This window comes from Gopherus evgoodei, chromosome 6, assembly GCF_007399415.2.
Source record: "Gopherus evgoodei ecotype Sinaloan lineage chromosome 6, rGopEvg1_v1.p, whole genome shotgun sequence".
NCBI classification, from domain to species: Eukaryota; Metazoa; Chordata; order Testudines; family Testudinidae; genus Gopherus; species Gopherus evgoodei.
The window spans coordinates 39762241-39787791 of NC_044327.1; the positions used below are offsets into that span (position 1 = coordinate 39762241).

At 38.7% G+C, this 25551-nt stretch overlaps 1 protein-coding gene and 1 long non-coding RNA gene across 2 annotated transcripts in view; one reads left to right on the plus strand and one right to left on the minus strand.

Moving 5' to 3' along the window:
• TRPM3 (transient receptor potential cation channel subfamily M member 3) overlaps positions 1–25551 on the plus strand; it is a 602605-nt gene that overhangs the window by 131449 nt on the left and 445605 nt on the right.
• The window catches only part of LOC115653455, a 30228-nt gene continuing 15009 nt past the window's right edge, over positions 10333–25551 (minus strand). Inside the window, exons 3-4 of the long non-coding RNA XR_004000927.1 lie at positions 20604–20716; positions 10333–10587 (exon numbers count right to left, since the gene is read on the minus strand). This is a non-coding gene — a long non-coding RNA (uncharacterized LOC115653455). The remainder of the gene's footprint in view (positions 10588–20603; positions 20717–25551) is intronic.

Here is a 25551-nt window from a genome sequence, read left to right on the forward strand (position 1 = left end):
CTGTGCAAAATTTGTGATCAAACTCTGCTTGCAACAGCCAGGCTTAAATTTGCTTATCTCTAGCAAGCCTTTGGTCCCAGTATGGACAAAGCCTTTCATTCTCCCTGATTCCATGAGCAGATGTATGAGCTCTATTATCAGATTTGTTATTACTAGTTTCTCCTATGTGTTGATGATGTAACATGTTGAAAGCCCAATAAACGTGTAATTTTAGAGGACTCTTGCACCGAACACTGAAAATAGTTTTTAAAGAACACTGTACCTTCTACTTATGTAGTACTTTACTGTGGTGCGTCTACCCCGGGCCCCATTGCATGTTTGCCTAGTTCTTGTTAGGACTACATGCTTTAGTAAGGAAATGAAACCATTTTCCAGTGTACTGCCTGCCAAATGTATTGGGTATTTATAAGTTTTATTCACCAGTACAATGGCCCAGTGTAATTGCTCTGTGATCTAGTGGATCATGCTGTGTCATGCATGGAGACTGAATTATCTGTAAACTATACTGTATCTTTTTCAAATAAAATTGGGAAATGAAATCATGTATACATGCCTTGTAGTCCCAAAAAGCATTTTGAATGTGAACTGGTCCAGTACTGCTATTGTCTAGGTCCGAGGTTAACTTAAAACTAAATCAAAGAAGAAATGACTACTAAAGTTTCATGAGCAAATAAACTCTATTTACCACTCCAGTACCCTGGTATATGTCAGATTCACTGATTTTTACCACTGTTCATTTCAGCATTTTTTTTTCCAGCCTTTGTACAGCTACAGAAATTGGTTATGGCCATCCCAGCTGCCATTCATTTCATATTTTCAGAATTAAAACACATTTCTGCTCCAAAAATTTGTCACATCATAAATTGTGCAGCACAATCACACAAAATACTTCAATGATAAAATGTCAGCTAACTGCTTAGGTACAGGCATAGACCTGTACCTATTTTCAGTTTGAAATACTGCATTATTGATCTAGGATATGAGGTTGGTGTCTTTGAGATGCAGAAATGCATGTGTTTCAGAGATAGACTGATTTCATATGAATATGAAGAATGGAATATTTTAGAAGCTGGTCTGTGGCAGTGGTTCGTGTGCAAATTACAGAATATAAACGTTTTAAAATCCATATAATTTCTAGCAACTCTTACAGCCTGACAAGATGACTTGCAATATTAGTTTCTAGCTTCTATAAAGCACTTTGTTAAGGAACAGGCATAAATTTTTAATCAAATAATTTTCCTTGAGAAATGGACATGTTACTGAGGGTAGTTTCAGGAGGGGAGTATATCTTAAGATGTTCAAGGTTCTTCATAGCTATGTCTAATAGTGGGTGCTGATTCTTCTTGTTGATTTTCTTTTTTGAACAGCATATTTAATGTCTGTTTGCATCCAGCACAAGAGTTATATGATGCTGAGTAACCCGCTAATGTTATATAAATTACAGTAAAAAAATCTTAAGATCCCTCAGCTGTCATAGTTTTGTGAACAATGTGATGTATGTACTGATGGGTGTTGTAAATAAGGAATTGGTTATAAAACTGTAGAACAATTCTCCGTAATGTGTGTAAATGAGATTAATCTTACTCAGTCTGCTAAACAGTTGAGGGTGAATGCTTAGCTGTATACAATTACACCATCGGAACAAAATTAAAAACATAGTGAGAAATTGAGACACTCTAATGCAAAGCAAAAGTTTAATTTTAGTTGATTTAAAAAAAATTCTTCTATGGTTTTTATGTGACTTAGTGCTTACTGATCTTGATATTTTTAATAAGTAATACATGACTTTATCTAGTGAATATATGTCTTAATGAGACTTTCATGTGCATCCAGAAATTTTTGTTGCAAATACTTCAAATTTAAATGAAATACAAAGAGTACCATTCTAAAAACTAAGGTGTCTTCTTTTATTCAAATAAACTTTAGTAGATGAATGCCACTTCTATTATATGTTTAGCACTTTTATTGTTAGTGATACATTAAAAATAGGGAAGAATGGGACTATGAAATGTCTTGGTAACTTTATTAGTGTGGTAGGGGGAGGGATTTCTACCATTGTTTCATTTCTCAATAAGTATGGGCATAGGATATGTAGTAGTAGCAGGTTTGGGGCATGCTCTCCCTTTTTCTTGGTTTTGGAGGGGAGCCTTTCCAAGGGTCCACCAGACTCGGCCTGATGGGTCAAGAAAGGAAACTCTCTCTCCACAACATTTCTCCCTTTCAAATCTGGAGGAACGCTCCTCCACAGTCCAAGATAATGCTGAGCCAATGTTACACAGTAACTCAGTGCACTGAAGCAAACACCCCTGGAGGGATGGTGTTGAGGAACCTCTATTCCAGGGCCTGTACGGGAGGGCTTAAATGGAAATAATGTGTTGAAATATTTATTATCAGTGTGCTCTTGCCATATTGATCATTGTTGTGTATCTCACAAATAATAAAGGGTAACGTGTAACAATAGGGAGACTTGACAGCTAGGATACTGTTAATGTAAACTTTTGGGAAACCACAGATTTTGTTTTCTAATATCTGTGACTTAGCCAAAACCACATCACCTTTAAGTTGCTGTCATGATTTTGTTGCAAATTTTCAATTTTCCCAGTTTATTACCAAGTGACATAGGTGTGGGAATGGATTGCAGAGATGGTTGTTAATATTATATGGATTTTTTTTTAACCTGTAGGTCACCAGTACAAATCTAGCCTAGGTTGCTAGTAGCAGAAGGTCATTTGCTTGACTATATGGTAGTCTGTGGCATGAGTTGGTGATCCTAATCCACATTATTTTTTCCAAGAATATTAGGCCTAATGGAAAGTACAGAGGACAACAGTGAATATTTTTAACAGAAATAGATCCATAAGGATATTTGATTATGCTCTCTTCTTTAGCAATAGGAGCTAGTAGTAGAATAACAAGAAAGTAATCTGCTACTGATCGTGAAATGTGAAGTACCCACTGTGTGTGTGTGGTTTTTTTTTTTTTTATTCAGGTTTAAACTCAAACACAAAACCCCACATATTGGCAGAGTCCTGAAGGAATTTAGGGAAAAGAAGTTCCATAATTTACAGGGCTTTCTCCCCTCCAGGCATGCCTCACCCCACTCCCAAACCTAAACTCTAGTATCTGAGATCAGAGCTGGACTATGCTTTTGTTCAAATAGACTTTCCAGTAAATGAGTTTTGAACTAGTTAAGTTACATGACCAGAGAGTTGAGTGACTCTGATCCTGGGTTTGGACATATGTGCAGGCAACTGAGGATTTCTTGGAGCTGACCAAGAAGGTATAATAGATGAGGATTTAAATTCTGACTTCGATAAGTGTAATATGTCATGCTTAGTTGTAAACAGTAAGCAGGTTGATGTGATGTTTGTAGCCAATAATAATCTTGTTTTTCTAATTGTTTGAATGGATATAGCTTGATTTCAAGATTGACTGCCTACACCCTCTGACCTAGATGATGCATTTCACATACTATCCTATGAGGGGAGTGCAGAGCTGCTCCTGGAAATGCTTAATGATGTATGTGGAGTAGTTTGTCTGTGGGACAGTGTAGAGATGGGGGGAGCTGTTGCCCAGCTCCTCCTCCCCCTTCTCTGCCACCTTTTGGGTGACATGCTTAACAGGCAGGAGTCAGGGAAGGAGGCATCAGACAGACCTGATTCACAGTCTCTTCTACAGTGATTGGCCCTTTTGTAGGCTCAGAGGCATCTTGTATGCACGCACTTCTGACCCCCACTATCACTCCAGTGTGCCTTTGCCAGGAATCCTCACAATCTATCTGTGTTTAATGTGGAACATGCTATGTAGACATGCATACGGCTTTTCAGTTAGAGCTCCCTTTACTCATTTTGCAGTCTGGAATTAAGTGATAGAAAGGATTCATTCTTGACCCTTAGATTTAAAGGCCACAGCCATCTCTTATCACTGAAGATAGTCTCCTTTCTCCCCTCTAATTTCTCTGCAAATATGCTTTTCATAGCTCTGGGATTGTGTATTATCTAATTATGAATTGATTTTGCCAATAATCTGAGTTGTTTGTATTGCAGATGTCTTCTTAATTGGCCCTATCCATCTCTACTGAATTGCTTCTCTCCTTCATTCCAGTGAAGAATGTTATGAAGCAAGAACTTGTAATTTATGCAGTGCTCAGATTAGAAAAATAAAATGGCTAGTGTGTGCCTCCTTTCCTCACAGGGTCATGCAGCGTAAAAATTCACTCTCTACCCCTCTGGGTGGTGATTAAACTCTTCCCTTGCTTTCAACTTCCTTTTTCTGCCAAAAATTTTAAATCAAATGTAGAAATACAGATAAGTGAAGTTGCATATGCTTTTTCCTTGCTTTTGTCCTCTCCTTTCCCTATTTCTCCATTACCTTGTCTCTTTCTCATCCATCATTTCTTGGTTTCCCTCTATTTCCATGTTCCTTTTCCTTCTTTCTGCTTGGCATTTTCCATCAGCTCTTCTGTGCCTCTCACTGAAATTGGTATTGAGGTAGTGTCTAAAGGTCCCAATCATGCATTTCAAGTGTAGGCACTATATTAAACAAATAATGAAGACAGCTCGTATAGAATAAGGAAAGTTTAAGGTAACAATGAGAACACTGGTTGGCGTAATGAGAACACTGGTCATAGCAGACATCATGGCAGAGGTGTATTTTAAAGGGGGTATTTGAATGAGAATAATGAGGTGGTTTTGTGAATGTTATTAGGTAGCTTCTCGCATGCTTGACAGGCAGCATTGGAAAAAGCAGGCAGATCCTTGTTTGAAAATTTAACAAATGAGCAATGAAGGCTGGTGTCACTGGCCGAGGCAAGGGCTGAGATTTCAATAATTTATGAGAGATAACTTGTGCAATGATAGGCCATAAAGGCCTTAAACGCAACAGCAATTATTTTGTGTTTCATGTGGAGGAGATATTCTAGATCTACTTTACACCTTGGAAAAATAATTCTCCCTTTCTCCTTCCTCTCTGCACCCATAAAAGTCGTGCTGGACTATTTTACTGTTTTTGTTAGCACTGAGTGTTCCTTTACTTTTGACAGCATAATTTGACGTACTAGCGGCAAACATTGTTTATTGGGCAGCTACGGTACAAAACTTGATTGCAAGGTTTTTCATCATTTCCTATTGAGCTGAAAGTTTCTGTGTAGATTTAAGAGAGAAAAAAATCATATTTATTGTTATTCCCAAAAGCCCGTTTTAATTAGTAGGGAGGCAAGCAGAATACATTTCTTCAAGTGTCACCCAATATTGAGTGAAGTTTCAATTTAGATCAAAACTATAGTCAATCTTTATTATAGGAGAAGGCCTTTTCGGTTTTGGGGGTGGTGGAGAGCAGGTATCTGAAACAGCAGCAGTAGATTTATTCCTATTACATGGGCATTTTCATACAACATAATCTGTTAAAATGGACACATGTCACCATTTAACAAGCCATACAAAAATCACTTTCCCAAACTGACCACCTTGTCATATAACCTAGGTGGTTGTTCTTGTGGATGTTTTCTGTATCCTTTGTAGCTTTCTTCCCTTTGTTGCCAACAACTAACCACCACCACCATGGAAAATTTGAGTTCTCCCTTAAAATGGATAATTTAGAATTTGCACGAGTCCATCTGTATTAGCTTGTACTGTAAAATTGATATGAGAGAGAAACATACCCTGTAGAGTTGCATAAATGTGGTTAATATTATTTAGAAAGATATTGGAGAGTATCCCAATTACTGGATTTCCCTTTGTTTTGGCCCTGGTTCTAGCTGATGATTTATTCAAGCTATCTGATTCTTATTCTTAAAATGTATTGTCTTGTATTATTTCACTGTACAACATTTAGGTGCTTTACAAATGTAATCAAATAAATCTTGAGCTTACCACAGCAATCTAACCATAGAGGCGATCCTTATGCATAATATAGCCCTCTAACTACAAAGCAAAAGAAATAAAATGCAAACATTGAACTTAAAATATGGTCTGAAGTCTGAATTCAGTTTACAACAATAAAGAGGCTTAGGATTAAACTTCAGGTGCTGCAAAGAGCATTGTTTTCAAGGGGAGTTCAGTGGTATACAGAGGTGAATCCTTATGCAAGATTTGGGTCTAAGATCCAAACCATTTTCTAGCAGAATTAATAAGTCTTGCAAATGACACTTTAAAATTACCAGATTTTTTTTTTAAAAGCAGAAGAAAACAACAAGGAATTCTGCTGGCAAGTGTAAAAGCAACCTCACTTTTGCCTGGTTATTCAAAATTTTAAAGACTTTTTGAGGTTTTTCTTTATTCTGGAATGAATCTGATTCAAAGAACTCCTACAGTAATAACATTGTAGTTGGCAATAATTATGTAGGATGCCTACTGTCCACTAATATGAAGTGTCAAATTCTCTGCAGACAATGAAATGCTGTGTATTTTTATGGTAGCTATTTTTCCTATGGTTGTGGTGATGGTGGTGGTTTCTCTTTCTTGCTTTTTGAAATCATGCCATTGATTAAAAATGGGGGAAAGCAAAAACTGTAAAAGAAATTAATTGTCCTTTCCAAATTACTATGAAGTAAACTCTTTTATGACCAAAGTCCTGAGGCATATAGGACTCTGATGATCTTTTTTAATCCAGCTGCTTCTTCCATTGCTTTCAGCAGTGAAACACTTATTCAGTGTTCTCAGTAGCTAATCAAATCGGTGTTCAGGTGCATAGGAGGGCATTTTGTGGAAGAACTGTCTGATACAGCTTCAGGTCAATCAGTTCTCCTCTTAATAGGAAACAGGAAATGTGGGAAGGTACCCCAACACATTTACTGTCTTGCAAAGTATTTATATATCTAAAGTTTCTTTTTAACTAATTAAACTAATCTTTATTGGACATTTAGTCTCTCCTTTTCTGATCCCTGAGTAATTTTCTTTACATGATAGCAAAACTTTGCTTGAAATTTACTCTTCTCTTGAGATGTCATTAGAGTGCTCTTTCTTGAATGTTCATAAAAAAGTAGTGTCTGAGTAACAGCATTTTATGTGTAACTCATGGAAGAGTTATAGCGGACAGTTGTTTTACACATTCAAATTGCAGTTTAACATCTGGGATTTATGCTAATCCTTGTGATCTAACCAGATACATATTACTGTTAAAATGGAAGCCTTAAAACTGCTAGCTAGTTAACAATAGTATTTCAATACTTATCTATGTATTAGTGATATTCATATAGCACCACTGATCATAGTCGCCAGGCACTGAAATACAGCATTAGTGGATTTATAATTTAAAATAATTACAATTTGTGGATTTATAATGCTCAGTTTTCACAATGTTGATTAATATATGCAGAATATAAACCCCATAATTATTGCTCCTATATCAGTTCATTAAAAGTTATTTTGTCACCCAGTGGTTTGCAATGGCCCCATGGTACAGTCTGCAGATGCTGTAGTATGCTATGCAAATGAAAAATGTTATGTCCTGATAGTACATACTAATCTTTGACTAATGAGGTGATCCTTTAAAATAGCAGCAAGAGCAGACTGATCTTTAAGTGAAGGTTCCACACACTTGCTTAATTTTGGTCTCTCTAATCTTTTGAGAGAGAGAAGGCTTAAAAATAAGCATTAGCCAATGTACTGCCCAAAAATCCTGTTGTAAATTTTTAATTGCAAAAAGTATAGATACAATTGCATGTGTACAGTATTGTAATTTTATCTGACAGTGAGAATCTGTTCCACTTAGTGTGCCCAATTTCTTCATCCCTCCAAAAATAAGAGATGATTTTGTTTAATATATGAACAGATGGGCAGAATCAGGGTTGGTTTTGAAAAACTTGGGTTTTAGTTTTGAATTTCCCACTTCACCGTAATTCTTCCCTTAGCCAAAGTTTTTGGGAAAAGATTGTGCCGCTAAATATGCCCATTTTTTTCTCATTTCTCCTTCAGATAGAGATGGGGCTAAAGTGGCGTGTATTCCACATCTGTGAAACCTACTTGATAAGGGTTTGGTTTTCAAGACCACAACCAAGGGTAGTTTAGATCCTGTCTCATTTTATTTGAACTGTGAAAGATCAGAGGTTCAGATATGATATTTCTGGTTCATCTCCACCCTGAAGAGCTTTCAGGGAGAAGTTTGAACATGTAAAATATTTGATATTTAATAATGTACATTTAAAATATTTGTTTGGAATAATCAAACTCTTTAGACCTTTGAGAGAACAATTCAGGGAAGGGGTGCGCAAACATTTTGGCCAGAGGGCCATATGTGGGTATGGAAATTGTATGGTGAGCCATGAATGCTCACGAAATTGGGGAGTTGCAGTGTGTGAGGAGGTGAGGGCTCTGGCTGGGAGGGTGGGCTCTGGGGTGGGGCCAGAAATGAGGAGCTCAAGGTGTGGGAGGGAGCTCTGGGCTGGGACAGGAGGTTGGAGTGCGGGTGGGGATTTGAGGGCTCTGGCTGATGTGGGCTCTGGGGTGCAGGAGGGTAGGACTGAGGGGTTTGGAGGGCGAGAGGGGGATCAGGGCTGGGGCAGAGGGTTGGGGCACTGGAGGGGTCAGAGGCTCCAGGCAGTGCTTACCTCAAGCAGCTCCCGGACGCAGCATGATGTTGCTGTGTGTGCTGCCCCATCCGCAGGTGCCGCCCCTGCAGTTCCCATTGGCTGCGGTTGCCGGCCAATGGGAGCTGCGGGGGCAGTGCTTGGGGTGGAGGCAGGCTATGGAGCCCTAGGCTGCCCCTTCATGTAGGAGCCGGAGTGGGGACGTGCTGCTGCTGCTGCTTCTGGGAGCTGCACACAGCCATGGCACACATGGAGTGGGGCAATACCCAGACCCCGCTCCCTGGCAGGAGCTCAAGGGCCAGATTAAAACATCTGAAGGGCTGGATGCAGCCCCTAGGCTGTAGTTTGCCCATCCCTGCTTCAGGGATTTCATGTGAAAAATGGAGTTCCCTGTTGTGATGGGGTGTCCACCCCACCTGAGGCTGAAAGGGTAAATTAGGCCAATTAACCTAAAGACCACACTTGGAAGAGAGCCAGGGAGTGCTAAAGCCTAAATTGCTTATGAAATCCAGATGTGGGAGGAAATGGGCCAGGCTTAAAAAGCTAGGAGGCTAGCAACAGAAAGGAACTGTAGGAGAAGTTGTCTGGAGGGGTGTTTGAGGCTACAGGGTTCAGTAGTTACTCCTTGGGAGGAGAGAGTTTGAGCTGGTACACCCAGAGAAGGGGGAGGAGAAAGGGAACCAGAAGCTGTAGTAAGGAATATAGGGAAAGAGCCGTGAGGGAAAGCAAACTACAGTTGCCAGGTACAGGGTCCCTGGGCTGGAACTCAGAATAGTGGGTAGGCCTGGGCTCCCCTACCATCCGCTGGGGAAGTAGCACCATCAGAGCAGGGCCAGAGAAGAATGTCTGAGACTGTTTGTTTGTGAGGAAAAACTTTGGATAACCCCATATAGTGACTGGAGGGCTGAGTCACAAATTCACAAGGCTGCGGTTCCTGGAGCGAGAAGGATCTGGGGGTGACAGGACAATGGGAAGGGATCATAGGAGGGCAGCACCTGGCAGAGCTAATCCTGGCCAGGAGGAGGCACCACTAGCAGTGAGTGGATCCCATGATCCCTGTTAAAACAAAGAAAAGGTTGTACTCATTGCAAAATTTCAGATAATATCATGAGTTACTGATTTGCGGAAAACAAAGGTGTGAATGAAAAATAGTTCTTGGAGTTTGGCACTAAACTGCACTTATGGAAGGAAAACAAGACCAATAGTAATCCTGGATTTCAGATCTCATAACCCAGAGAGAGAATGAGAGCGCCAGCCACTGATGTCCTTATTTTCAGAGGAGTGAGCACCTGCAGCTCCCAATGATTTAAGTGGTTAGATGTGGGTATACAGCACAGCTGCAAAACAGACTGTAAATGAACTGCAGAAACCAAAGTGGGAATAATGTTCATAAGCAACGTTTGTTAGTGGGCATTTATATTGTGCCACTAATATTTTAACACCTACAGCTTTTATTAGCATCATTTCCTAAGGCCTCCTGTTCAAATATGTATTTTTATTACATTTACATAAAGGCAGAAAATGTTTTTTTTCTCAATCAGAAGTTGAAAAAGATACTATGTGAGAGTAGCAAATGTCTTCTGAAAGCTAAAAACAAAACAAAAACAAACCTTTAGTATAATTGTTAGGGATGTGTGATGGATGTTTCTATTAAACGGTCTAAATTCAGTGAATGGCACTAACTCACCAGTAATCCAGGGCAGTGGAGAATAAGATGTGCTTTTTGTACGTGTTTATATTACATCTATAATAGCACTCATGAAATGGAAATATTTTCAAAATATCTTTGTTAATGGAATCACACCACACAGAGGCAACTTTGGTTTAATCAATGGATGCTTTCAACAAAGGCAATGGCTGAAAATAACCATGTGAAAGATAGTATCCCTTTACTTTTATATGGCTTGCACCTTCTCTTTAATGTAAAGATCCATGAGGCAGTGTTAACTCCCTGAAACATTCATAAAATAAAAAACTGTTTGAAGATATGAAGGGATGTAAGGTAAATGGTCTACCATTTTGCCTGCTGATCTAGCTCCTTGTGTTAATCCTGGTGGTATCTCCTAGAAAAGAAAACTGAGAATGAGTACAGAATTTTTAGCTTTGGGAATCTTTGCCTGGGTTTCTCTGAGAGTACAAATGACAAGGCATTAGAAGTATATTATAATTTCAAAATGGAGGAATATTTAAAATGAACACATTTATTTTTACGGAGATGGTTGGGGGGGAAGAGAGGGCATGAATGGAACAGTATTGTGAGCTAGCCCATGACAGAGGAGTCCCTTATGCAATGGAATTTCATGTCATAAAGGGACTGCTGAAAACAAATGAGTTTGTAATAATGCCAGGTTAATTTGTTGCTAAAGCAGTCATGGGACCTTCATAAATATATGTGCAGTGTAATGAAGCTGGCATAGTGCTGCTGTCATGCTGCATGAAAATATCATGGAATTGATAGACTGCTGTTGGGATTTATTTAATCCAAAGTAGTGCTGAAAAGGAAAATCTGACATCTGTGTGACTCAAACTTGACAAGTTGCTTGGCAGCAAACTGCAATAGTTTGTGTCCTACTTGCAGGGGGCCTACTAATGTGATACCATTGCAGATAGCCAGTGATTATTCTTCTGCAGTTATAGTGGTAGAACTAATGTTCTAGATAGAAGCAGTTTTGCATCATACTGCAATAGCAGCAGATTCTTCACAGATTGAAAATCCATTTATTAGATTAAATTGATTTTAATTTCACTGCTAAATTACAAGTGGGATTCAAGAAGCAATCAAAAGGAGAATGCTTGTTAGCTGTTAAGGAAGTTTATAAGCGGTTGCTACATGCAGTGTTGAAGTGCTGAACAACTTTGGGACTTCTAGGTTTTCAGTGACATAGCTGGAAATCTCATGTTACTCTTCTTGATTTCATAGGGGCTGATTATAAGAACATAATGTCCATAGTGGGTCAGACCAAAGGTCCATCTAGCCCAGTATCCTTTCTTCAACAGTGGCCAATGCCAGGGGCCCCAGAGGGAATGAAGAACAGGTAATCAAAAGATCCCTCCCCTGTCGCTTATTCCCAGCTTCTGGCAAACAGAAGCTAGGGACACCATTCCTTTCCATCCTGGCTAATAGCCATTGATGGACTTATCCTCTATGAATTTATCTAGGTCTTTTTGGAACCCTGTTATGGTCTTGGCCTTCACATCATCCTCTGGCAAGGATTTCCACCGGTTGACTGTGTGTTGTGTGAAGAAATACTTTCTTTTATTTGTTTTAAACCTGCTGCCTATTAATTTCATTTGGTGAACCCTAGTTCTTGTATTATGAGAAGTAGTAAACAACACTTCCTTATCTACTTTCTCTACACCTGTCATGATTTTATAGATCTCAATCATATCTCCCCTTAGCCATCTCTTTTCCAAACTGAAAACCCCCAGACTTCTTAATCTGTCTTCAAATGGACGCTGTTCCATACTCTTAATAATTTTTGTTGCCCTTTTCTGAACCTTTTCCAATTCCAATATAAAATGGTGGTATTCTCAGTGACTGAAAATTTGGCCCTCTCTACAATCCCTCTTGGATTACCATTGTAATCTGAGGCTTCCATTGGGATTCGGTGAGTAACCTGAATTGTGGTTATAGCCAATATATGACTGCAAAAATGATACATTCTTAGGGCTGGTCTGCACTACCATGGTAAATTAACTCAAGTTGTATAAATTAGATCATGTGAATAATGTAACTGAAGACAATGTAGTTAGAGCCACTTACCACAGTGGCTACTCTGCGCTGTGTCAATGAGAGAGCATTTCCTGTTGACTTCCCTTACACTTCTCGGGGAGATGGCACATGCAAATCGATGGAAGAGTGCTCTCCATCGATTTAGCATGTCTTCACAAGACCCACTAAATTCGATATTCGCTGCATTGATTGCAGCAGTGCTGATCTACTGGCAAGTGTAGACAAGTCCTTAGACAACACACCTAAGTGTTTTGCTACTGTAAGCACTGCAGAGCCAATATCATGATGGAAAAATGGCCTGGATTTAGTCTGCCTCATGCATCCTCAACAAAATTGTCAGTTAATTCTGACTGAGGAATTCTCATTACTAGTGAATATGAGGGGTGGGGGAGCCTGAGTTTGTTACTGATCTGGCTGTCAGAAAAATAATCTTTTTACTCACAAAATGAACAAATTCGATATGGGAGGAGTTGAGAGAAAATGCATTTCTTACAATAGCTTCTCATACTGTAACAGCATTTTGAAAAGCACTGCAACTGTGCCACTGAGAGAATTGCTGAGGGGAAGCAAGCTATGTATTATTTAATCATTTTAGGCTGTTTGCGTGATGTGATGAAGAACTTCCTACTCTATACCCCACCTCAAGAGACATTAGACTTTGAATATAGTAGCAATGTACAGATAAATTAACATTTGGAAAAAATCTATAAATATCAAGCATTAATAGAAGAGGCTGGGGAAGCCCCAGTACTCTGGGGTAGAATGGATTACTGCTTGATTATTGTATTGGGAAAGACTGTGTGAATACCACAGACATGAAAGCACTAAAGCAAGTTCAAACAGGGAATTTTTAGCTACATTTGCATTCTTTCTCTGCCATGTGCCAATAATTTTAATGCTGTAATCTCTGAAGTACAGTAGAATTGAGGAATGCAAAGAGATTGTTACAGCAATGGTAACTAATAAGGGGGAACTTGCTGACTACAGAAACCCTCAAACCAGAACTTATTCTTAATATATATAAAGAGAGTAGCTGTATCCATATTCACTTGCTGATATTTCACACGCAAAAGTGGTCATTCTGTAATAGCAATTATTTGGGTGTGAAGGCAATGTCCAGAGATTTTTTTTTTAAGAGCAGTTAAGGATTCATTTTTAGAATCATCTGTGTCAATATTGTGGTTAAATCAAACACTTCAGGGAGGTAGCAGATTTATTAAAAAAAACAAACTGTTTGGATTTGTCTATACCTTCAATATTAAGGCCAGGTCTAAACTACCACTTACTTCAGTATAACTTATGTTGCTCAGGGGTGTGAATAAACCACTCCCCAAGCAACATAAGTCACATTGACCTAAGTACCGGCATGAACAGCACTACGTCAGCAGGAGAGCTTCCCTCCCCAACATAGCTACCACCTCTCGCAGAGGTGGATTTATTATGCCAACCAAACAGAGCGTGCTCATCAGCGTAGAGCGTCTTCACTAGACATGCTACAGTGGCACAGCTGCCTCAGTATAGCTGCGCCAATGTTGCACTTCTAGTTTAGACTAGCCCTAAGTTGTCCAGGCTAGCCTCCCATGAAAGCATAAGATTGTTCCCCGTAAAACACTTTCTAAGTCCCCTCCCGCCCAGTTGAGTTTAAATGTTCCAAATGATGGTGCTCCTACCATTTAGGAAGCAGTAATCCAACATGATACAAATCCCTGTCAGGAAGTTTTCCAAGAACCCCGTTCAGGTAGGGGCTTTCTTTTTACTCTGTGTATACAGTGCCTAGCATAGTGGAGTCCTGGTCTCTGAGTAGAGCCTCTAGGTGTCTTGAATATACAAGTAGTAATAATAATAATTTTTTTTCTTAACTTCATCGCATTACTCTTAGTTAACTTGCTTGAACCCCCCAAAATTGTTGTTGTTCTTGGTATTTATAAACATTTCAAATATTTGTATGTTATTGACATCTTTCCCTCCCCACGAAAAACAAAATCACAAACCCCCAGCAACATATTCTTAGTCATCTCTTAGTCAAGCTATCTATATTTAGCTCTTTTAATCATTTGTCATTGAGTGAGGGAAGATTAAACAAGCTTATCAGGAATGATTAAAGGACTTTATATACAGCACTATGTGGATTTATGTTATGTTGGTGTTCAAGCTCTTCAAAGTTAGTAAATATTTTTGTCTGAAATACTAGACTGAAATGAAGATGGGTCACCTGTCTAAAAATGCCTAAATCGCTTAAGCACTTCTATAAATTTTACTCAGGGAAATGCAGAGTTGTGGGGCCTTATAGGTCAGTTTCCTGTACAGAGAAATTGTGATGAGGTGTTTTTAGTGTAATTTGTACGCAGAGTTCACAGACGTTTTGTCCCCTTGGACAGGGTAGTAACATACTGCACACAGACAGCTCTTTACTGCAGAAACCTTTGGTAAGGCACCTCTAACCTGTCCCCAGGAGAAACTGTTTTGCACCTCTGTCTCTCTCAAATCACATTTCTTCACAAACACATCTCCTCTTCCTGTCCCAGTCCTTGCATTTTACACCTGGATACCTCTACTCCAAGTCCACTCACTGAAGCTGTTTGGGACTCAGGTGAGCCTGCACATCTATTCTACCTTTTGGAGTGTGTGCCATGACCACACAAAGGAGAGTGTTTTACAATACCCCTTTACAACTTCCTGGGTGCAATTACTGCATGACATATTTAACTCCTTTCTATGGAGAGTTTCACCCTGGGTGCGTGTACATCAGCTATTGGCATCGTTTGTGATAACATTTGGGGAAGTAGTGGAGTATTAAGGGCAACATATTGTCCATAGGTTATTTCTGGTAGTTATCACACTTGAGGGTTATGCTTACATGGGGGGGGGGGGCGGGGAATTCCCTGTCACTTTAGAATGCTGAGACGTAATATATCATAGTTCAGGCACAGGTTGATGTTACCTCTTAGTCCAGTTGTCTGTGTGTCTGGTGATGCAAAGCATAGGATTGCTGTCTTTCAGAGGCATTCTATTAAGGCATGACAGATAAACACTGCATGATAGCCATGGGAAAGGTGAAGCTAAGTACATTTTGATATCCCCACATCTATCAGGTCTATGAACACCTTATATTTAGTGGGATCATCACAACTTTCTTTTTGAATGTAATCACTATGTGAGTCAGTTCTTCAAATGTGTAAATTAAAGTGCAGAGGATTTGAATAAATAGTGTCCTTTAACAGTTGACGAGAAACAGGCCTGATATATTCTTTCAGTTCGGTGAGTTCGCTCTTTACTACTTTCTTGCTCTCTTTAGTGTCTGCCTTCAGGCATTCCACAAACACTTATCTTACATATATATATTTCCCAAACACTGGAATTCTCTAATAAAATGTTTTACAGTCCTCATAGTGACTCTTTATTTAATACCAAATCTTTCTTTTCCAATGCCTGTCCAATTTTCACGCCCTTTCCAGAGTCATTCAATCCCTGGAGTATTACTATATTTACTATATGTTGGTAACCCAGGACACCTGCAATATTCTTGCTCACTTCTCCTCAATTATCTCTATCTATCTCACCACTAGTAAACATCCTCCCATATTTATTTATTTTATCAGAGCTGGTTGAAATTTTTTTGTCTGAATTCCTCCCTCCACTCCACCCCCCCCCACAAAAATCCCTTTTTGTGAAACCAAAACTTTCACCGAGCATTTAAGTATTGCCAACAAAATGTGCTTTTCCTATTGGAAAAATAGGAATTTTATCTCCCTGGCTGCCCAGCTGGAAGGCTCCTGTCAATTTCAGTTTCTGCCAGTGAAACAGACAAAAGCTTTTCTGGGGGGCTGCCAGGATGAGCACCCTGGCTCATTCCCTCTCTACTTCTCTCCTCAGTTCCAGTAACTAGAGCAGCAGAGAGTTGGGGGCTCAGCCTTCCTACCTGCTCCAAGAACTGGAAAGGCAGAGAATCCACGGTGAATTTGTTGAGGCAAACCCGTAAGTCTTTTACACAGCAGTGAGGAAGAGAAGAATATTTTTTAAAAATAGGAAAATATGATGTAAAACCACAAACATTGGCAGACAGGCTCTGGGACAGGTGTAATATCTGATTAATATCTTGAACTGAGGTCTCCCACATGCTAGGCAAGTGCCCTAACCACTGGGCTATAGAGTCAGTCACGTTCTATCTGAACCAGTGAACATTGAATTATTTATATGAAGTGGACCAGGATCAGAAAGGGCAGAAACTTGAACTTGAGTCTCCTACATTCCAAGTGAGTGATCTGGGCACTAGGGTTTGGCTATATTGGTGTCTTTCTGTAGAGTTTTTTCCATGAAAAAATTCAGAAAGTGTTTTTGTTGCTCTGTGGAATGAAAAATTTCAGTTTTGACGTTTGTTTGCATAAACAGAATTCTTGTTTGCTGGCCATCCCTACTAGTAACTATTAAAAAAAATTTCAAATTAATTGTGACTCTTTAATATTTACAGAAACAATTGGGGGGGAGGGGAGAGGGCTGAAAATAGTAGTTGGTATAGATTTAGAAATCTGTTGACCCAAATAGCATTTGGGTTTACTACTTATATAAATTGATAGAACCAAAGATGTTTTCCAGTTAGCATGTTTCTTATTAGGGCCTAATCCTGCAGAGCCTTAGCTTTATGTATGTGGCATCCATGGGCCTGGTCATGCACAAGGTCAAGAAAGTGTTTGTCTTTTCAGGATCTGGGCATTATTCTGCAGCTCATCCACTGAGTCGTTTTGTAACAGAGGGTTTGACAGGTAAAAGAGCAAGAAAATGTGTGTTTTTAGGTCATCTGGTGCCAGTATAGCAAGATTGGAAAAAGCAGTAAAAAAAAAAAATACTGGATGATCCTGTATTGGTAGATAAGAAGTCTCTTTCTAATTTCCTAACTATGCTGATGGATGAGCAGCCATATTGGTCTTAATTTTTGGTGGGGTGGAGGAGGTGGAGAGCTTGGAGAGCTGCCTTTTCCAATATATGTGATATAACATTCATGCACACAATCATATTACAACTTTTGATCTCCAAATAAAATTGCAACAATACTATACATGCTTTCCACAACAATCCTTAAAATTAATTTTACTTGGCTGTCTGTATGTATGAGACAAATCCTTTCTTCTGTTTGATTATTGTCTGCAGCTCTTCTTTGCCCTTTAGTTTGGCTTTTGATCCCTTTTCAAGATTCCTCTGTTGCAGCAATGAGTCCTGTTGACCATGTGAATAAGATTCAAGAGTCCCTGTGAGTAGAAGTTGAACTTTGAATAGTAAAACTAAAGAACAATCCTGCAGATGAATGCTCTGGCTAATTGTCACCTTCAGGGCAAAATGTCTGCTCCCAAAACTCTTATGTCTGTTTCATTTTTGTGAAATGGTAGATAAATCTGAATCCTTGTCTGTATGTCCCAGCTCAGCTTTGATTCCTAACTTATTTCTGTTTTTAACACATACTTTACAAAATTCACATATCTGTACTAGACAAAAAAGTAATTTTCCTGGTGCTGTTCTGTGGGTGAAATTATTAACATAAAAATTGTCCACTCTGCTGTGGAATGGTGGCTGCTTTTGCCCACAGAGTGCTTTTATAAATTACAATGTTCATTTAATGAAAGAGCGCTCTTGCTGCATGTAGGCCTACACTGCATATCTTGATATTCTGTTAGTTATCAGAATCCCCAAAATTGAATGCATTTGGGATTTCTGGAGGTGTGCTACATAATGGATGAATATCAATATTGCATCTTCTAACCTCAGTTTCAGAATTTTGACAAAGCAAAGGTAGATATTTTAGTAACTGGGTTATTAAAATGCCAACATTATCATCTTTTTTGCATTATTGATATGCATACTTAGGTTTTTAAAATTAAACTTAAAACAGATTAATTTTAATAGGACAAAAAAAAGATATGAATACCTAAATGGATGGCCATGATATCCCATGAATAAGTTGGAGGTTGCCATGTTTGCATGCTCTACTTTGGGAGAAGAGATCCAAGTATTCATCAATCAGCATAGCCTGATGTTGTACAGTCAATATGGCAAATACCATTAACAATATAATTAGGGCAGATGAATGCTGAAGTTTTGGCTTGTGAGGAGAATAGGTATAGGATGAACAATATGTGGCCACCTTTTTGGCTTGCTAACACCCCTTTCTTCAGATGATGTTTGGAGTAGAATACAGCAAATACTTTGTGCTATGCTGAACCACTATATTTCTCCTACTCCACAAAATTTTAAGCATATGTTGTAAGATGTCATAGACGAGTTATTTTATGAAGGATTGGTGAAAGAGGACGTCACTTTTACCAATTTGCACATGTAATGTTCAGACAAAAATCTTGGCATAGCTAAAAATTTGCTGAGTTTCTCATAAAATATGGAGAATTGTGTGTAATTTGTACTACTTTGTGTTTCTTTAACTTTACTGATAACTGCTGCTACTTTACTGCTCTGTTACATTGCACTGTCTTTTAGGTAGAAGAGAATTAGATTTCTGAAGGGAATGAGACATTTAAAAAAAATTATAAATCAAACCTCTTTATTTGACCCAAATTAGTCTGATAAAACTAGATGTTTCAACACCTTTATGCTCTGCCATCCTTTGCTTTTATCATGAGCAATTAATTTTGAGGAGTTTAGAAGCTGTGACGGCTCTGCTGCTGCAGTAAGATCAAAAAGTCTATCAAGTGGAAAATATATAATATGCGCTTGAGTTTATCGTCTTGGGGAGACTGTTTTTCAAAATAATCATAAAGATCTAAACACAATAATAAGAATTTGCAGACGGCGGGGTGTGTGTGTGTGTGTGTGTATTTAATATACGAAGGTACCTGGTACTACTCTATAAAAAGTGAGCTTGCAATGGAGGTGGGGAGGTGGAATTTCTGTCTTTTCTCTAAGAGCATGCCAATCAGTGTGATGCTTAATGCAGGGTTAGTTTTTGGGCTTTTTGCATTTTTTTTGTAGTTTTTGTTTTTTATTTCATATGTTTATAAGAAGTTTTTAAATTTGATCTCTGGCTGAATGTTTTTCATGGCCATCTAGCTTTTCATAGTTTACATATATATTTCCTATCTTGTATTGTTTGTGTCTCTACAGTTTAGTAGAGAGAGTGAGTATATATGGTCAACAGACAGGATTTGGGGAGTGTAAAATTTAGATGTAGGATCCATTTTAGCTCTTTTATACTGTACTTCATAACTGAAAGTTTGTGCAGTGCACACATCCTTGATTGCGTGGATGGGGGACACACAATATTCTGTTTTAAATAAAATCTTCTCCAATATATCTTATTCTGAAGGAGGAGTCTGGAGAAGAATTAAAGTTGTGAGGAATAGTCAGAGGTGAATGATGATTGTTGTAATGGTCAGAGGTGTGCCGAGGGCAGAGTAGGATTGCCAATTTTGGTTGGAAGTATTGCCAGAGGTTTCATCACATGACAAGGTTCAGAAAAGGGCAACAAAATTACCAGGGGTATAGAACAGCTTCTGTATGAGGAGAGATTAATAAGACTTGGACTTTTCAGCTTGGAAAAGAGGCAACTAAGGGGGATATGATGGAGGTCTATAAAATCATGAGTGATATAGAGAAAGTAAATAAGGAAGTGTTGTTTACTCCTTCTCATAATACAAGAACAAGGGGCCACCAAATGAAATTAATAGGTAGCAGGAAACAAACACAGGAAAGTGTGGTTTTTTTTTTTTCACGCAATGCACTGTCAACCTGTGGAACTCCTTCCCAGAGGGTGTTTTGAAGGCCAATACTATAATGGGGTTCAAAAGGGAGCTAGATAGCCATTGATGGACCTATCTTCCATGAATCTATTAGCCAGGATGGGCAGGAATAGTGTCCCTAGCCTCTGTTTGCCAGAAGCTGGGATTGGGTGATAGGGCATGGATCACTTGGTGACGTTATCTTTAATTTCTGGAGACTCCAAAACAATGCTGTAGGGTTGGCAACCCTAGGGCAGAAGAGTAAAGGGTATGTACTGTTAGGCAGTTTTTTCTGGCTTTGTGTTAAGTATATGGCTAACAACTCTAACTGCTTCACAAAGAATTATTTTATATATGCATTATTAATATATGAGTTACATGTCCAATTACATGAAAAAAGTTATTTAGGTTGCAAAATCAAATACTCAAAAGTTAGGAAATGCTAGTTTTATGGTTGCCAATGAAAGCTTAGTTCTGTCCATTTTGTGAGTCCATCCTGTGCTGGGATTTAGCTAGGGGTCCTGTGGAAAAACTTTGTGATATCATGCAATTCAAGACTGTATCATAAAGCATACACACAAGGGGACTGACATAGGGTTGGATTGGTTCTTGTCATCCACAAACTTACCCTCTGTCCTCTGGGAGCTTCTAGGACAATGTGCCGCTGCTGCTTTGGTGGCCGCAGCCTGCCAGTCTTACAATTTTCATGTTCAAGTATTTTATCAGGTTGCTGAAACTTTCCTGAGGAGCACAAGCAAGAGAACAGAAGGTTGGTGGTGATTTTTAACAGTCTCAGCAGAAGTTGAATGGAATTTCATGGAATAAAGGAAACAAATTTGTCTAGCCTGAGAGCTCTTCCCACCCCCTGTTGAATATTATGTCCTGTTGCAATCTCTGGAGGTATGAGATCTTATAAAGAAAGGGTCACAAGAATCTCTTGTAGTGGAAAGTCTTAGATAATCTAAACACAGGGTTGCTACTAGCTCCCCCAATAACAAACATCTATGTATAAAAATTTAATGGGTATGCCATTGAATGGAGTACTCGAATGTACTTTTTCCATTAGAAAGCTATATCCAAGTATTTGCTGTTTCCTTACACAACATTGTGTGTGAGAGACAGGGCGTCATCCCACTCCCATCTTCTGCTCTGTCTACACAGACTGAGACCTTTCATTGTTAAACACACTCTATGTAGTGTATTTACGTTTGCTTTTCCCACCACTTTACTGATCCATACACCCTAATTATTTACAGTTTCAATTTCTCCTCCATTCTCTACTGAGGAAAGGAAAGAGAAGAGATTTCTTTACCTGGAGATCCTTCCTGGTTCTGGCTTTGCTAGCCTGCCTCTTTCTCTCCCCTGCACTTTCTTCCTGTGCAGCCTTATAGCTATAGTGTGAATGGGCCAGTTGGCTTGTTAGTCCTCCCACAACCTGTTCTAACCCACTAAACAGACCCTGTCAGGTCCATCCTGGGGAAAATTAATTGATATTTAAAGAGATCTGAGTGCTGGCTCAGCTGTTGGTTCCCAGCATTCTGTCACAGAGAGATACAAACCTTTAGACAGTTTGGTAATCTTCAACAATCATTAGATTCAAAAGGATTCTTTTAGCCATCCATAGTATCAACATTTTCTGTCTGAGGACTGATTTTCAGGATTTCTGTTGGAGTGTTCTTGAATATTGAAATATCATGACAGGATGATAACCTGCTTAGCATGTTAATAAAGTCTTGCGAATCCTGATGATTTCTGGACTACCATCTAATATAAATTGGTCTGAGACACTCCAAACTGACAGAATTAGCTGGGCTTAGAGAATGCAGTCCCAAGGTCCTCAACATTTTCTAATTTTGAAATCCTGGGCTGTTTTAGATATTTTAAAGTGCCTTAAAATAAGAACAGATGCTGAATTGAATGAGACTTAATGAATCGTTTTATTGGCATTCTGTAAGATTTTGGGACACTGAATTGAAATTAAATTGATTCCAAAATCATACAACTGCAGAATTACCCCCAGATTCTATCTGCTATGGCCCCAATCCAGTAGACACACAAGTGACTTTTTATATGTAGTGTTACTGTTATTGAGTGAAATGCACTCTGAGTGCATTTCCCAGACTAGAAGAAGTCCTGTGTAAACTCCAAACCTTGTCCCTCTCTCACCAACAGAAGCTGGTGCAGTAAAAGATATTACCTCATCCACTTTAAGTCTCCAAAATATGTAAAGAGTCCCACTGAATTTATTGAGTCTAATTCATATGACTAAAACTACTCAGATACATAAAGTGTTTTGCAAAATGGAGGCCTAAGTGTGCTCCTTGGTGTAAACAATCATTCAAACAACTATTATTTCAGTTTAATGAAAGCTTACATTTCCATTTAAATGGTTAAAATAGAGAAGTTTGAAAATAAACTCGTATTGGCTACCCACATAACTGCTTCAGGTAATTCATTGGGGAATAAAATAGATCAATTATCTTGACTTCACTGCAGGAAATCCTTTGAAGTAACTGAACAGTCTGATTGTCAGTAGAATTTCTCAGGGAAAGAGAGAGGAATTTTTAACAGCAGGATAAATTAGCAGGAATATATTGTGAGACCATTTGGGTATTTTACTTACACATTCTGTAATATTCATTATCTATATCAATGTTGAAAACTGATCTTTGAAAAGTATAAAATTCAGCAATACTACAAAGTTGTTCAAAATATGCAGACTTTTTTTTTACATGCTACTTCTCTCTGGCAGGGTTAGCTGAAGTAATCTTTGCATGTCAGTCAACAGATTTTCAGATTGGAGTTTTACTAAATATATCTATAAATTTCAATTTTTCATCCCAAGTCAGGATAGGAAAAAATATTGAACTTGTCAAAATATTATTTTTCCAATCCAACCCAGCTCAGCTCTACGTGTTATGCACTACAATACCTGATGTCATGAAATAATATGAAAATAATTTAAAGTGTGTGTGGGGGGGTTAAATGGAAATTTTGTTTTGAAACCAAATTTGAAACATTTCTGAAAAAAAATTGAAATGAGGAAATTTCATTTTCAAGAAAACATTTTTTCCATGGAAACTTTGTTGAAATCGTATGATTTTCCAACTAGCCCTATTGTATTACAAAGTGGGGAAGGAGAGAATTTAAAAGTCTGTTTAACTGGTATGATATCTCACCTGGCTTGCTCACAGAAGATGTTTGGTATAGAAAGGTTTAAGGTATAGCAGGAGGATCTGTTGCTGCACAGAGAAAACCTGAAAGGACTTGTGGAACTTACCCTTCACCATTTTACAGGGAACATATATTTACAACCATCATACGCTCCTAAAATGAAATATGTTAATGTTTTTATTAGTATGTCTTTGTGATATGTTACATTTTTATGATTTATTTGTGGTTCACTTTTTTTGCAAGGCTAACACCATAAGTAACGAAATCCAACTAATTGATAGGATATATTAATAGTAAGGTTCTGCATGACTGCATCAGTAGTGATATTCTGTGCATTTTTAACAGTGTCAACAAGTCTCCTGGAATAACAACTGGTACTTGTATAGCACCTTTCAGCAAAGGGTCTCAATATATTTGAGCATTGATTTATTAACTCTTTCATTTCAAAGCAACATCTTGCTGCACAAGAAGCTCAGGAACGATCCAAGTACTCCAAAAGTGATTTAAAACTTTGAATACTACAAAGCTGATCCTATAAACCAGCTCTTCCCATGACTTGTTCCTTCAGCTTTCTCTTGCTGCTTGCCACTGGCATGTAGCTGCCATTCTGCTCTTTGACTGGTATAGTAGTATTTGCCAACCCTGTGTTTAAAAATATAAAAGCCTCCCAAAAATCATGTGAATGTCGTTAAAGTCATGAGATTTTTGAAAACAAATGTTTGTCCCTTTCATTTATCTTCTTGTTTTTAAGCCTTTTGGTTCATGTTTTCAAAACTTTGTTCACAACTGTGAGAGCTAGAAACTTACTTAAAAAAAAAAAAAAAAGCTGAGATTTTCAGATGATCCAGGAGTTGAGGCTTTATGAAGAACACTAAGTATCACTAGACTCGTGATAAAATAATGAGAATTGTCAACATTGCTTTAAATCAGCATGCCAGCTAGCAGCTTCTCTGGGCCTCTGTCTTTACCCCATATGTTGACTGGCTGTGCAGGCTCCCCATCCAGCCCACTGCTTCCCACTCCCCGCTGTTCTCCCCTTCTGACTAAACCAGTGCTGCTTCTATTTGATCCTCGTACACTGCGAAACTACTGCTCCATCTTCTACTTCTTTCTCCAGATATCATTGATCCCCATACTCTTCATCTCTGGGAAAAGTCAGGAATGAGGGAGTTAAGCCTTACAACACTTGTTACTGATGGTTAAATTGATATAAGAGAGATTAAGGCCAAATCTCCATCCTAATTGCAGAAATCTTCCATTTCTGTTAGATGGATGAGGGTAAAAGCATCAAGCAGCTACTGTGCACCTATCCATTTGTCTGCTTGTTTCTCATTCCTCTCCCTGCCACCCACTCATTTGCCAACCAATGATGGGAACAATACTATGTAGGGAGGTAGCCACCTGCCCACGTGGGAAAACAGCACATAATGGTAGGCACTCTTTCCAACTGCAAATGGATGTGGCTAGTCATTAGAAACTTGGAAAGAAGGAAGGAGGAGGCAGAGCATCCAGAAACTTGAAAGAGGTAATAAGAATGGAAGACCCAGAGAAAGGAGAAGTTGTGTGGTTTGGGATGGACACATTAGGTAGGTGGATGGCAGATGTGGTAGGACATGAAAGGGAGAGTACTTCGAAGTTTCAAGGGGGATCACATATAATTTGTCCTTGTGGGAGGGTATCTGAATATTACATGCTGAAGTGAAGTATTTTTATAATCTTGTTGGGTTTTCCTCTTGTGTCGTGTTTGAGCAAAATTTATTTCCCAACGGGCACATTTAGCCAACATTAATTCTCTCTCTACCTTAATGGTATCGCTTGAGAGAATGTTGATAGTTAGAATTTTCCAGGAGATTCAGAAATGCAGAGCTCTGATTGGCCACTAGGAGATAATACTTTCAAAATTCTATAAAGAGCCTTCTAGTGTTAAGGGGACATCTGCTTCCAACAACCAGTTAATATTTGAGCTGGGGGACAGGGTAAAAGGTCTCCATGGAAGGTGCATTATGGAGATTTCCTCTGAAGATTCGCACTATTGACTGGATGCCAGTTGAAGGTTTACTTTCAAGTCACTGAAGGGATTTTATTTGAAGGGGAAAAATCCATTTTCAGAATTTATTTTGCTACTTAGTTAAATCGGCTGAATACTCTAAGGTGTATTAAGACCAAACTAAATCAGATTTAGCCAATAAATCAGGTCCCATTGTCTCTGAACATATTTTTTTCTGTTGCATAGAGACAGTGTTCTTTAAAGATTTGTATATTGTTCGTAGCTGTTCTTGCACAATAAAACCATCTTGAAAAGTTAACTGACATTAGGGGCTTCACTCCTCCTAATTGCACCCCAGATAAGCAGGGCTCTTGCTGACCTGATGGTACAGTAGCGATAGTTTATATTCTAGCAG